General features: G+C 37.7%; 1 protein-coding gene across 1 annotated transcript in view; it reads left to right on the plus strand.

The window, feature by feature from the left end:
- Positions 1-16066, plus strand: part of LOC145449539 (lysosomal protective protein-like) — a 41938-nt gene that overhangs the window by 19291 nt on the left and 6581 nt on the right. The window lies entirely within an intron of this gene.

Here is a 16066-nt window from a genome sequence, read left to right on the forward strand (position 1 = left end):
TGCAGGGGCCAAAATATTAAAAAAATGTAAATTATCACAAATCATCAATTATGTAATATTTAGCGTTTCAAGCAAGGAATCACACCAACCACCTATCTGTACCCGGCAACTGCATCGGTTACGTTAGTGATTCTTACAGTATTGGTGACGAAGGGTATGAACTTTGGTCGCAACCGCACTATAGACCTACCACCTAATGTGCGTAATATGTGCACCATTTAAATTTAGTCGCGTAATGATCGATCTTATGTGGTTGCCTTGATCGTTTCCAAGTCTACTGTGTTCGGTGCCATAACCAATATGTGACAGGCCCATCAAAGATGTTAAGATGAGATGGCTTGATGATAAAAAATGTCCCCACCCCTGTATCATGCAAGTCGGTTCAATGATTACCAGGGAACCCGGACCTTGGAGAACCCGGTCTTACAAACTCGGCCCTCGGAGAACCCGGCCCTCGGAAAACCCGGCCTTCGACGAACTCGGCCCTCGGGAAATTTTGTATATCAAGCACGCGTGGTCTACTTGTTGTGGTATTCATGGTGTTTTTCGACTACTCTGGACCTCGGTGAATGCGGCCCTCGTACAATTTTGAATTAAAAATGCATTAAATGTGAACCCGGCCCTCGGGAAATTTTGTATTCACCGGCAACCCTAATATCCCACCTCCGGCAACCCTAATATCCCACCTCCCCCAACCCTAATATCCTCCCTCCCCCAACCCTAATATCCCACCTCCGGCAACCCTAATATCCTAACCCTAACCCTAATATCCCACCTGCCCCAACCCTAATATCCCCCCTCCCCCAGCCCTAATATCCCACCTCCGGCAACCCTAATATCCTAACCCTAACCCTATTATCCCACCTCCACCAACCCTAATATCCCACCTCCCCCAACCCTAGTATCCTACCCGACCCCAATGTCCCACTCCCCGAACCCTAATGTCTCCCTTCCCCCCTACCCTACCCCACCTCAACCTACAGTTGCAATAACGAACAGACCACGCGTGGTTGATATGTGAGCAACAATCGTTGGGATATATTTTTCATCTGAACAAGTCACACACAATCTACAATGCGATAAGACCCAATGCTATGTCATGAACAGATACGAGGATGTCGAACGTCGCACGTCCGCCCCTCGCCAAGTCAATTCAACAATGAGTAGGGCTGGGCAAAATCGAGTACCTGAGTGATTCGATTCTGAATCACCAAATATGCTCCGAGTCGAGTCGAGTAATCGAGTATCACTCATTATGACGCCATAACAGAATGTAGTACGTCAAAGATCAAATATGCACCGTTTATATGCCACCACAAAGAATAGAATGCCTGTTAACCATCTCTTAAAAGATTCTTGGGTATTTTTTTTCGACCATACCGATTTCATTCCACTTGGTGATAATGTTGTGGGATAATCATGATTTCGGAAATGTGTTACGTCCAGTAACCTGCGTATATAGCTTTGTGCCATATCTTTCGTATGCTACGATACCGCCAATCGAGGTTTCGAGGCTGAACAGTGAAAATTAGTATCGGAACTATAACTCTCGTTGATAAATTAACTTTGAGTGGTGAGAAACCTATAATTTCAGTACTCGAAAAAAATCGTATTTTACTACTCGACTCGAATCATTGTAATTAATACTCGATTCAGATTCGAGTACTCGAATCATTGTGCCCAGCCCTAACAATGAGCCGACCACGCAATCGTGATCACGTGATCTGATCACGCCGTGACTGCGTGACCTACGCATGCCCTGACCTCCTTACAAGATCGACAAATCAGTTGTTGATAATAACATTATTAGTTTATTAATTCATATTAATACTTGTTAATACACTTAATTTCAAAATTTCCCGAGAGCGGAATTCACCGAGGGCCGAGTTCATCGAGGGCCGGGTTCTCCGGGGGCCGAGTTTGTAAGGCCGGGTTCTCCGGCAACCGGTTCAATATCACAATTAAGTTGATCTGCTACTAGATTTGTCTGCAAAGCTCCAAAGATCGCGGTATAGCGGTAAAGGTTGCCATTGCTCCAGATGTATTGAAATCGCTTTCACGTAACAGACGAAACTAAAACAATATATCTTTTCGCGAGACGAACACAATTCCAATATCAAGAAATTATGGGGCATGGTCAATCGCGCGGGGCGCGGAAAAATGTTCAAGATAACAAAATCTGCCCTAATAGACTCTGTCCCATGTTGATTTATCAAATAATTTGGATAAATTCTCTTTCAATTTTGAAAACTTAGGTGACATGTTTTGCAACAAATATGGTTATAATAGGTGCTGTTCGTCAAATCATTTGGTGTGCCATGAAAAATCATCTCGCGTGCCGGCGGTTGCCGACCCCTGAAATAGGCAATAATAAGATGATTGGCAAGTTGAATAGAGTTATAAACCGCTACAACAGTGACTCCAATGATGATATAAGTTTGCATATTTCCATGATTCCTTTGTTTTAGTCGTATACTGGCGTCAACCCTGCCTATGCGTTTGAGGAATACATCAGATTTAACTGTAAACGCGGACGTTGGAATTTACTACATTATGATTAAATCGCGATTCGGGTTTCTCTCGAGGCCAGGGATCTTTTGAGTTTTAAGTCGGCAGCGATGTAGCAGTGCGACTACAGATATTTGAATTATATGTATGTGTAACTATTATATTCTCAATGTAAACTGCATATAACAGTTTCGCATCGGCCTTTTCACTTCTGTGAATGACTACAGTTTTTGATCAGTTTTTCCATAAAACACTGAAATCTGTATGCAGCTTTTGCCTTCTCGGAATTGGATGTCAATGGCAGCAACTTGTTCCTAATGGTGACTAGAGTGAAATCACAGCACCGCTGTTGGTGGTTATAATGCAGACCTTAGCTGGGCAAAGTGCGGCCCGTGGGCCAAATGCGCCCCACGGAGTTATTCGGAGCGGCTCGCCACAAGTTGCTTGAAATTGAAGACATATAACCTACTTTTGATTATTGTTGTGTGAAAAAAACATTGTCTGTATATACTGAACCGGAAGGGAAATTGGTTTGCTTTGAAGTCTTTCTTTAATATGCCGCAATTTCGCAGCCTTGCGTTCCTCACATGCGTAATCCAAATTCAAAATAAAGTCAATGTAAGTAGTGTAGCTGGTATCGTTATACGCAGACCGATCCCAGAAGGCCACGTCGCCTTAATTGCCACGCCTACATTGCCACATCATCCGCCCATTGCCGCACCTATAGGACGCCCCTTGCCACATCACCCACCCATTGCCGCACCTATAGCACACCCATTGCCACATCATCTGCGCCACATCATCAAGTGCCACACCTATAGTACCACATCATCCATTGCCACATCATCACCGCATTGATTGCCGCATCTATACGCTACACAGCATCAACCAGCGCGATGTCGATTGCTGCACCTATGACGCGCATTGCCACGTCAAAACTTACCTTAGCTAGAATCGAACCTGGTTTGGTTGGGTATAATTTCACATCGCTCACCACCAGGCTATTGAGCAAACTAGCCGCATTGAGCTGTTTTGAGAATATAACCGTCGATTCTCTCTTAAATTCCGAGACAACACCTTTTCGAGTTATTACACATAAATGTAAGACTATAACACCTGTGTCATCATTAATTAGTCAATGATTTTGAGGAATTCTGCGAATGCAACTTGATAATGCAGATATCACCACCATAAATGTCTACAATGACGCGAAAGCTCACGCGCATATTGCCGAATACTATTCCAAGAAATTGACGCGTGTAAATGTGCCACGAATACAGTTGCTTACGATTCCAAAAAGTTGCGCCACATCGATAAAGTGAATTAGAACATTATAAATAAAGTTGCGTTTCCAAGAAAATGTCGCGTTGGCGATCCGAATTAGAATGTTTAGTTCCGACGTAAAGCAATTCGCATTCTGAAAACTTCGCATTTCTGTATTGTCATGTGCGCAGCGAGGCAGCTATCGCAGACAAGGTAAGATCAATGTATTTTCGTGTCAATTTAAACTAAATGTAGCTATAATTTCTCGATGCAGCATTAGCTTACGTGGATTGTGCACCCAGATTGAATTACGTTGAGATTTCTCCAATAGCTAATAACGTAATAATGAGTTCTGTACGCGGCTATATGCGTGTCGAGTCCGCCCCTGAGGCTATTTACGTTCATCGTGAAATTTCGCCACGTCGCCTTAATTGCCACGCCTACATTACCACATAATCCGAAGATATTCTAATGTTTTGTGAATTTCAATACCGATTTTCCATGCGTATTTAGCAATATGTATTGTATGACTTGCTTCCGAGAAATATACCGATTTTCCATGTATATTTAGCAATATGTATTGAATAACTTGAAATGTATCATCACTAATTAATTAATATAAAATGCGATTTTGAGCGCTGCGACTTGAAAATATTAATCCCTACGCTTCTGATGAATGATTTTATGTAATAAGGAGCTTGGTAACATTCAGATTCTGCAACGGTTGTTTGGATATACATTTTAGCAATACCCCGCTAAACTATAGGCGGTTATATTACTCTATTGGTCGGAGATAACTCATCCGTCCATATTTTTAAACTTGATTTATGTGTACAATTTACGGTTTCTGCGGTCTCCACATTTACGACTTATTTTGATTAGACGCAGGTAAGCGATTCTCAAGTTCGGAGCTATGGAAACAAATCAGTCGCTTGTGCTCGTTCGTGTATTTAGGACTATGTATTTAAATTCCTATTCCGATTATACATAAATGCGAAAACTATGATGTCTATGCAAGGCTGTATTCTCCGGATAATATTATTAATATCAAAATTCTACACATCATCACTAATTACTTAATATAAAATGCGATTTTGAAACCTTGTTGCTAGATAATACCGCTTTCGGCTACAAAAAAGTTGCCCTGCAAGAAAAAATAGAAGCCCTATGAAAAAGTCGATATTGCTTTGTGATGATTTTGATGTTGTTCCATACCGATTGGGAAGATAGCACACCTAATTTCGTAACTAACTACAAAATCTCTAGTAACGTAGTAAGACGCATAATGGAATTTACGCAAAATCGGTATTGCTATGCGATAATTTTGATCACTATGTTTTGATAATGACTTGCTTCCGAGAAATAAATAACATTCATTATACGTTAGATGATACTTTTCCTTGATATTCTATCATGTGTATTTAGGACTAATGCGACATCACTATGTTTACGACAGGTCTGATTTGAACACACACTAATTTTGCGCATCACACCACAAACTGCGCAAGCCTTCAAAGTTGATAAGTAAACAAGTATTTGCACTCCATCAGAATACTAAAGTAGCTTTTCGCGTATATGTACCTAATACTAATGTGTTTATGATTTCAGATTGCTTCAACTTCATGAATTTTCAGTATTAAACAGAAATATAGACCTAGATTACTAACTTTTATTCGTAAATAGCTACTTCTACCTTAATTTAATGGATTTATCTGAGATCATTGCTTTACTTAATCTCTCCAAGATGTGCATTATACATGTACGTCACCATCGAGACCCTCTGGCTATAACTATCTGGCAGTATAATTGCAGCAAATACTCGGGCACTAATTTTAAAGTAGCGTAGGTATCTAAATGAGCTCTGAGTCGCTGTTATTTTGAATCTGACCATGGAGTCAACACCACTATTACCTTCGCTCACTGATGAAAAAGATGAAAGTTATTAAAGAAAGCAGATTTGTATGAAAACTCGTTAAATAGAAGTAAAAGTAGCCTAGAAACATAACAACTTACTGAAAAATCGTTACGTAGAAGTGGGGTTAGTCTACGAACATTACCACTTACTCACTTTGAAATCTCAACTTGTACTTGTATTCGTACTTTACCTTTACACGTCGTCTTTGTATAATAAATACTAATTATATTAAAAATAAATAAAAAGCGCGAAAAATTACATTTTATCCCGGAACGTAGCAAAAAAAATCGTATAAACTTTGTAAAGTAGATAGAAAACTACACCATTCCGATTCAGTGAAGACTCTTACACTCAGGATTTTGTGCAGTACATACTAATTTTACATTGCGGAGTATTCCATAAACGTTAATCCAGTGATCCTCCTTCTATTTTCAATCACGATCCGTTTATTATTCCAGGCTTCGAACCCCGTACCCAGTACGTTTTATGGGGATTAATATTTTTAGATTAAATATAGCGTATCGAGACTTCGTGAAACTTACTTGGAAATAGTTATTCCTACCCTAATTTAATAGATTTCTCAGACATCGTAGCAACGGAACTGGGTTGAGCGAGCGGGTAAGGCGTTGGACTTAAGTTTCAATGAACAAGTGTTCTAAGGGACTCATGTTTTAAGATATCCTAAACGCAAAGTGCACGAATTTCCATATTGATCAAATACCACAAACTTTGCTTGCTTTCAGAGTTAGTAACCAAGCGCGTAACAGAATTTACCTAAAAAAGTCAGTACTCCGAAAATTTTGTAAAGTCTAGCTTTTTGGCGTTGGACTTAAGTTCCAATGAACAAGTGTTCACGTAGGTTCGAATCCCACACCCACTACGTGCTACGAGAATTAATAGTTTTAGATTCAAATTTAGCGTATAGAGTACTTTTTCTGCCGTTTCAGCGCATTAGAGACGTTTACACTATGGATTTCGCGAGCTTTACTTTAGTTTTATAAATTAACGTAAAAGTAGTCATTTCCGAGTAAGTAAAGCGTTCGTATTGTAGGCTCAATTCTGCTTAATAATATAATTATCATGGAGTTGAAGCAGTCCAATATCAAAAACACTCGAAAGTATTTGTTGCATATAGCTAAAAACCTAATTGAGTACTCTGAAGAAGTACAAGTAGCACAGTTTGTGGTATTCGTATGACATCGAAATTTAGCTAACCAGAACGTATACTTGAATACTCCGAAATGTACAAGTACTTTACCTTTACACGACGTTTCTGTAAAATGAATACTAATTTTATTAAAAAATAAAAAAGCACGGAAAATTACATTTTATCCCAAACCACCAGAATACTAAAGTAGCTTATCGCGTTTATGTACCTAATACTAAAGTGTTTATGATTTCAGTTCGCTTCAACTTCATGACATTTACAGTATTAAACAGAAGTATAGACTTAGAATGCTAACTTTCTTCGTTAATAGCTACTTCTAGCTTAATTTAAGGGATTTATCTTAGATCATTGCTTTACTCAATCTCTCCAAAATGTGCATTATACACGTACGTCACCATCGAATCCCTCTGGCTATAACTATATGGCAGTATAATTGCGGCAAATACTCGAGAACTAATTTTAAACTAGCTTTGGTATCTAAATGAGCTCTAGGACATTGTGAATATGCAGCATACAAAATTTAATCACACATTTCATGATGGAACAACTTTAAAACTAACGCAGTCGAATACCGACTTTTACGCATATCTGTTCGCCTGAAAATAGCATATACTTATGCATAGTCAATTTTAATAGCAGAATTACCATGCTAAACATTGAATTCCCACCTTGAAAGTTGGTAGGCGGTTACAGGACATTATACCAATGCACCATACCAAATTCCGTCACACATTTCATGATGGAACAACTTTAAAACTAACGCGGCTCTACATCGACTTTTTGCGTACATCTGTTTTGCGGGAGCGTATAGCACGTACCCATACATAGTCAACTTTACTAGCGAAATTACCATGCTTAACATTGAATCCTAACTCGAAACTTGATACGTAGTTGTAGGACATTATGGCAATGCACCAGGCTAAATTTCATCACACATCTAATCATGGAACACCTTTAAAATTAACGCGATGGAATACCGACTTTTACGCATATCTGTTTTGCGTGAACATAGCATAGACCTATACATAGTCAATTTTAATAACAGAATTAGCATGCTAAACATTAAATTCTCACCTTGAACGTTGGTACACAGTTGTAGGATATTATAACAATGCGCCATACCGAATTCCATCACACATTTCAGGATGTAACACCTTCAAAACGAACACAGTTCTTTGTAGACTTTTGCGTAAATTTGTTGTTCGGTAGCGTAGCACGTACCTATACATATTAGGCTTTAATAACGGAAGTACCATGCTAATAATCAAATCCCCGCCCTGAAACTTATCACGCAGTTGTATGACATTGTGAAAATACACCATACCAAATTTCGTCAGACATTTCATGATGTAACACCTTTAAAACCAACGCAGTTCTATACCGACTTTTGGCCAAATCTGTTTTTCCGTAGCGTAGCACGTACCTATACATAGTCAACTTTAATAACGGGATTACCATGTTAATAATCGACTCCCCAACTTGAAACTCGGTACGCAGTTGTAAGACATTATGAAAAGGCACCTTGTCAAATTTTGTTACGCATTTCATGATTGAACAACATCAAAACTAACGCAGTTCTATACCGACTTTTGCGGGAGCGTAGCACGTACCTATGCATAGTCAATTTTAATAACGGAATTACCATGCTAAACATTGAATGCGCAACTTGAAAATAGGTTCACGGGTGTAGTACATTATGACAATGGAACATATCAAATTTCTTCACACATTTCATGATGGAACACCTTTAAAACTAACGCAGTTCTATACCAACTTCCACGTGAATCTGGTTGAGGGAGCGTAGCACGTACGTGTGCGTAGTCAACTTCAATGACGGAATTACAGATGTAATTAGGTTTCAACACTTTTACAATGATTCGTCTTGCTTCCTATAACGTCCCACTCGAAGCCCTCGTTATTAGGCTGTGATCTCAGCCTGAGCTATGTCTAGAAGCCTACGGGTTTATGCAAATTGTTTCGATTTATTCTGGCCGTTTCAATTTGAGATAAGGAAACCCATTTCACTTAATGTATCGATGCCTACGGTAGGCTACTCTACAAAATTTTCTGATTAATTCTCCCTATGTTAATTTATCATCAGAAATATGATTTGACTCCTAAAGTACGAAATATTTGTTCGCTTGAGCTAAGCTGCAGCGCTTGGAGTGGAATTTTACGAGGTATGCGGACTCATTTCGAGGGGCTCTATGCCATAGGAGCATACTTCACGCTCCAATTCGATTCCCACACATTACATGTAATTACTAACAGAACCATTGAGTACCAGCCTTGACATTTTACGTAGTACTAGATGGCATGTATACAATTTCATGACATCCGACAGTACGACGGAGACTATCAAAATATCAAAAGAAGCCCTCTATTCTTTTCTGAAATAATCAAGGTTTTATCAGGACTTCCCTTCATATAAACTCCAGCAGAATCACTACTAACCTCTCAAGTTTACTCAATTTACTGTAATTTGATACTCAAGTACTAAATCCCTATTTTCCGCAAGTATGATAGAGGCTGTCGCTCGATACTCAACGCTTCGTAATTTTGCTGGAATACAAGTACAATTAGGGATTAAAAAGTAATATAGGTGGTTATGTTTGTAGATTTACACTTCTACTTACCGGTTTTTCAGGAGAAACTACCTACTTTTAGGACTTTATATTTTAAAGTAGTTTGAAGTTACGTTTGTATCACCTTGGCAAGTGCTATCATCAAAAACTGCTTTTGCTAAACTCTTACACTTTCACTAAACTTCTAGACTGAATCTTGTAAAGTAGATAGAAAAGGAAAACTATTAACATAAGGTAAGTGAGAAGCACGCAAATTTCGATTGCATACAAATGCCACAAACTGCGCTAACTTCCAGAGTTGTTAAGTATAGAATTACTCGTACTTCTTGAGAATACCCAAGTAGGTTTTTTGCCTACATGTATCAAATACTCTCAAGTCCTTATGATATTGGAGTACATCAACTTCATGATAGCTACAGTATTAAACAGAAATAGACCTAGAGTACTAACGTTTTTGCGCAGTGAGAGTTTGCAAATTCTCGAAGTATTTTTGTTATTTTATTGCGATAAGTCATTCTGCAGCGCAAAAAATGCGTCTTAGGATATAGATGAAACCAACACCACTCATCAAGACCACCGAAAACAGTACATTTCAACATTTAGTAGCATTAAATTTCTAGTGAAGTACAAGAAGTGATGATTTCCGTGTGAGTTAAAAAGTAAGTATTAAAGCTATAGTTTACCTAAAAACCGAAAACTCTGAAATAGAAGCAGATGCAGTGTAAATAGCTAATCACTTGATTAAGTCTAGTGCAAGCAGATAAAACCTATATTTGAGTACTACAAAATGCACGAATACTTCGCTATCGACTCCATCCACGTAAAAAGTGGCTACGGTTTAAAACTACTTTTACCGATACTCGACGGTTCAGTTTTAGATAAAATTCGGAAACCAAGTAATTTCATAAACACAAGCTAATTAAATGAATTTACTCGAATGTACTATGCCGCGTTGATAAGATTAATTATAATATACTTATCATGTTACAGTGATTTTTCTAGCGTAGAAAATCTTTAAAATGTAGTAAGCAGGCCAATATGAAGATATTCGCTGAGCTGAATAAACATTAAAAATACTCTAGACTACTTTATCGGTACTTGACAGTTTCAGTTTTAGATAAAAATTTTCCCTTTCACCTATAATTACAACTCTTCGCTATCTAAACATGTTCAGAATATATTATTTGAGATGATATCAACCCGCAAAGTACTCAAGTAGCTTTTCGTAGGATATAGATGAAACTGACACCACTCAACAAGACCACTTACCCACTGAAAAAAAGTACATTTCAACATTTTAGTAGCAGTAAATTCCTACTAAAGTACAAGAAGTGATGATTTCCGAGTGAGTTAAAAAGTAAGTATTGAAGCTATAGTTTGCTCGAAAACCGAAAAACTCTGAAATAGAAGTAGATGCAGTGTAAATAGTTAATCGTTTCATTTAGTATAGCGCAAGCAGGCCTAACCTATACTTGAGTACCCCAAAATGTACTAGTACATCGCTATGTAGTCCCTCCACGTAAAAAGTGACTAGGGTTTAGACTACTTTTTCCATACTTGACAGTTTCAGGTTTAGATAAAATTTGGTGAGACTTTAAATTTTAAAGTAGTTTGAGCTTACGTTTATATCACCTTGACAAGTAACATTATCAGACACGAAAATGATATTATAACCTAATGCAGAAGTTAACACACGTCAGTGTGCTTAGGAAGTCACGAAAAATTGCTTACTAAGAGAAGTATATTCTTGTATACACAACAGTGGAGAGAATCTTTAAAATGTAGTAGGCAGGCCGATGGGTATTCGTTGCAATGTATAAGCATAAAAAACATTCCCGCGCGCTCCTAAACCTAACACTTCCTACCCTACCACCTACTACTAAGACGCGCGGGAATGTTTTTTATGCTTATACATTGCAACGAATACCCATCGGCCTGCCTACTACATTTTAAAGATTCTCTCCACTGTTGTGTATACAAGAATATACTTCTCTTAGTAAGCAATTTTTCGTGACTTCCTAAGCACACTGACGTGTGTTAACTTCTGCATTAGGTTATAATATCATTTTCGTGTCTGATAATGTTACTTGTCAAGGTGATATAAACGTAAGCTCAAACTACTTTAAAATTTAAAGTCTCACCAAATTTTATCTAAACCTGAAACTGTCAAGTATGGAAAAAGTAGTCTAAACCCTAGTCACTTTTTACGTGGAGGGACTACATAGCGATGTACTAGTACATTTTGGGGTACTCAAGTATAGGTTAGGCCTGCTTGCGCTATACTAAATGAAACGATTAACTATTTACACTGCATCTACTTCTATTTCAGAGTTTTTCGGTTTTCGAGCAAACTATAGCTTCAATACTTACTTTTTAACTCACTCGGAAATCATCACTTCTTGTACTTTAGTAGGAATTTACTGCTACTAAAATGTTGAAATGTACTTTTTTTCAGTGGGTAAGTGGTCTTGTTGAGTGGTGTCAGTTTCATCTATATCCTACGAAAAGCTACTTGAGTACTTTGCGGGTTGATATCATCTCAAATAATATATTCTGAACATGTTTAGATAGCGAAGAGTTGTAATTATAGGTGAAAGGGAAAATTTTTATCTAAAACTGAAACTGTCAAGTACCGATAAAGTAGTCTAGAGTATTTTTAATGTTTATTCAGCTCAGCGAATATCTTCATATTGGCCTGCTTACTACATTTTAAAGATTTTCTACGCTAGAAAAATCACTGTAACATGATAAGTATATTATAATTAATCTTATCAACGCGGCATAGTACATTCGAGTAAATTCATTTAATTAGCTTGTGTTTATGAAATTACTTGGTTTCCGAATTTTATCTAAAACTGAACCGTCGAGTATCGGTAAAAGTAGTTTTAAACCGTAGCCACTTTTTACGTGGATGGAGTCGATAGCGAAGTATTCGTGCATTTTGTAGTACTCAAATATAGGTTTTATCTGCTTGCACTAGACTTAATCAAGTGATTAGCTATTTACACTGCATCTGCTTCTATTTCAGAGTTTTCGGTTTTTAGGTAAACTATAGCTTTAATACTTACTTTTTAACTCACACGGAAATCATCACTTCTTGTACTTCACTAGAAATTTAATGCTACTAAATGTTGAAATGTACTGTTTTCGGTGGTCTTGATGAGTGGTGTTGGTTTCATCTATATCCTAAGACGCATTTTTTGCGCTGCAGAATGACTTATCGCAATAAAATAACAAAAATACTTCGAGAATTTGCAAACTCTCACTGCGCAAAAACGTTAGTACTCTAGGTCTATTTCTGTTTAATACTGTAGCTATCATGAAGTTGATGTACTCCAATATCATAAGGACTTGAGAGTATTTGATACATGTAGGCAAAAAACCTACTTGGGTATTCTCAAGAAGTACGAGTAATTCTATACTTAACAACTCTGGAAGTTAGCGCAGTTTGTGGCATTTGTATGCAATCGAAATTTGCGTGCTTCTCACTTACCTTATGTTAATAGTTTTCCTTTTCTATCTACTTTACAAGATTCAGTCTAGAAGTTTAGTGAAAGTGTAAGAGTTTAGCAAAAGCAGTTTTTGATGATAGCACTTGCCAAGGTGATACAAACGTAACTTCAAACTACTTTAAAATATAAAGTCCTAAAAGTAGGTAGTTTCTCCTGAAAAACCGGTAAGTAGAAGTGTAAATCTACAAACATAACCACCTATATTACTTTTTAATCCCTAATTGTACTTGTATTCCAGCAAAATTACGAAGCGTTGAGTATCGAGCGACAGCCTCTATCATACTTGCGGAAAATAGGGATTTAGTACTTGAGTATCAAATTACAGTAAATTGAGTAAACTTGAGAGGTTAGTAGTGATTCTGCTGGAGTTTATATGAAGGGAAGTCCTGATAAAACCTTGATTATTTCAGAAAAGAATAGAGGGCTTCTTTTGATATTTTGATAGTCTCCGTCGTACTGTCGGATGTCATGAAATTGTATACATGCCATCTAGTACTACGTAAAATGTCAAGGCTGGTACTCAATGGTTCTGTTAGTAATTACATGTAATGTGTGGGAATCGAATTGGAGCGTGAAGTATGCTCCTATGGCATAGAGCCCCTCGAAATGAGTCCGCATACCTCGTAAAATTCCACTCCAAGCGCTGCAGCTTAGCTCAAGCGAACAAATATTTCGTACTTTAGGAGTCAAATCATATTTCTGATGATAAATTAACATAGGGAGAATTAATCAGAAAATTTTGTAGAGTAGCCTACCGTAGGCATCGATACATTAAGTGAAATGGGTTTCCTTATCTCAAATTGAAACGGCCAGAATAAATCGAAACAATTTGCATAAACCCGTAGGCTTCTAGACATAGCTCAGGCTGAGATCACAGCCTAATAACGAGGGCTTCGAGTGGGACGTTATAGGAAGCAAGACGAATCATTGTAAAAGTGTTGAAACCTAATTACATCTGTAATTCCGTCATTGAAGTTGACTACGCACACGTACGTGCTACGCTCCCTCAACCAGATTCACGTGGAAGTTGGTATAGAACTGCGTTAGTTTTAAAGGTGTTCCATCATGAAATGTGTGAAGAAATTTGATATGTTCCATTGTCATAATGTACTACACCCGTGAACCTATTTTCAAGTTGCGCATTCAATGTTTAGCATGGTAATTCCGTTATTAAAATTGACTATGCATAGGTACGTGCTACGCTCCCGCAAAAGTCGGTATAGAACTGCGTTAGTTTTGATGTTGTTCAATCATGAAATGCGTAACAAAATTTGACAAGGTGCCTTTTCATAATGTCTTACAACTGCGTACCGAGTTTCAAGTTGGGGAGTCGATTATTAACATGGTAATCCCGTTATTAAAGTTGATTATGTATAGGTACGTGCTACGCTACGGAAAAACAGATTTGGCCAAAAGTCGGTATAGAACTGCGTTGGTTTTAAAGGTGTTACATCATGAAATGTCTGACGAAATTTGGTATGGTGTATTTTCACAATGTCATACAACTGCGTGATAAGTTTCAGGGCGGGGATTTGATTATTAGCATGGTACTTCCGTTATTAAAGCCTAATATGTATAGGTACGTGCTACGCTACCGAACAACAAATTTACGCAAAAGTCTACAAAGAACTGTGTTCGTTTTGAAGGTGTTACATCCTGAAATGTGTGATGGAATTCGGTATGGCGCATTGTTATAATATCCTACAACTGTGTACCAACGTTCAAGGTGAGAATTTAATGTTTAGCATGCTAATTCTGTTATTAAAATTGACTATGTATAGGTCTATGCTATGTTCACGCAAAACAGATATGCGTAAAAGTCGGTATTCCACCGCGTTAATTTTAAAGGTGTTCCATGATTAGATGTGTGATGAAATTTAGCCTGGTGCATTGCCATAATGTCCTACAACTACGTATCAAGTTTCGAGTTAGGATTCAATGTTAAGCATGGTAATTTCGCTAGTAAAGTTGACTATGTATGGGTACGTGCTATACGCTCCCGCAAAACAGATGTACGCAAAAAGTCGATGTAGAGCCGCGTTAGTTTTAAAGTTGTTCCATCATGAAATGTGTGACGGAATTTGGTATGGTGCATTGGTATAATGTCCTGTAACCGCCTACCAACTTTCAAGGTGGGAATTCAATGTTTAGCATGCTAATTCTGTTATTAAAATTGACTATGTATAGGTCTATGCTATGTTCACGCAAAACAGATATGCGTAAAAGTCGGTATTCCACCGCGTTAATTTTAAAGGTGTTCCATGATTAGATGTGTGATGAAATTTAGCCTGGAGCATTGCCATAATGTCCTACAACTACGCATCAAGTTTCGAGTTGGGATTCAATGTTAAGCATGGTAATTTCGTTAGTAAAGTTGACTATGTATGGGTACGTGCTATACGCTCCCGCAAAACAGATGTACGCAAAAAGTCGATGTAGAGCCGCGTTAGTTTTAAAGTTGTTCCATCATGAAATGTGTGACGGAATTTGGTATGGTGCATTGGTATAATGTCCTGTAACCGCCTACCAACTTTCAAGGTGGGAATTCAATGTTTAGCATGGTAATTCTGCTATTAAAATTGACTATGCATAAGTATATGCTATTTTCAGGCGAACAGATATGCGTAAAAGTCGGTATTCGACTGCGTTAGTTTTAAAGTTGTTCCATCATGAAATGTGTGATTAAATTTTGTATGCTGCATATTCACAATGTCCTAGAGCTCATTTAGATACCAAAGCTAGTTTAAAATTAGTTCTCGAGTATTTGCCGCAATTATACTGCCATATAGTTATAGCCAGAGGGATTCGATGGTGACGTACGTGTATAATGCACATTTTGGAGAGATTGAGTAAAGCAATGATCTAAGATAAATCCCTTAAATTAAGCTAGAAGTAGCTATTAACGAAGAAATTTAGCATTCTAAGTCTATACTTCTGTTTAATACTGTAAATGTCATGAAGTTGAAGCGAACTGAAATCATAAACACTTTAGTATTAGGTACATAAACGCGATAAGCTACTTTAGTATTCTGGTGGTTTGGGATAAAATGTAATTTTCCGTGCTTTTTTATTTTTTAATAAAATTAGTATTCATTTTACAGAAACGTCGTGTAAA

This window comes from Botryllus schlosseri, chromosome 11, assembly GCF_051294905.1.
Source record: "Botryllus schlosseri isolate E-star chromosome 11, Bs_hap1, whole genome shotgun sequence".
Lineage (NCBI taxonomy): Eukaryota > Metazoa > Chordata > Ascidiacea > Stolidobranchia > Styelidae > Botryllus > Botryllus schlosseri.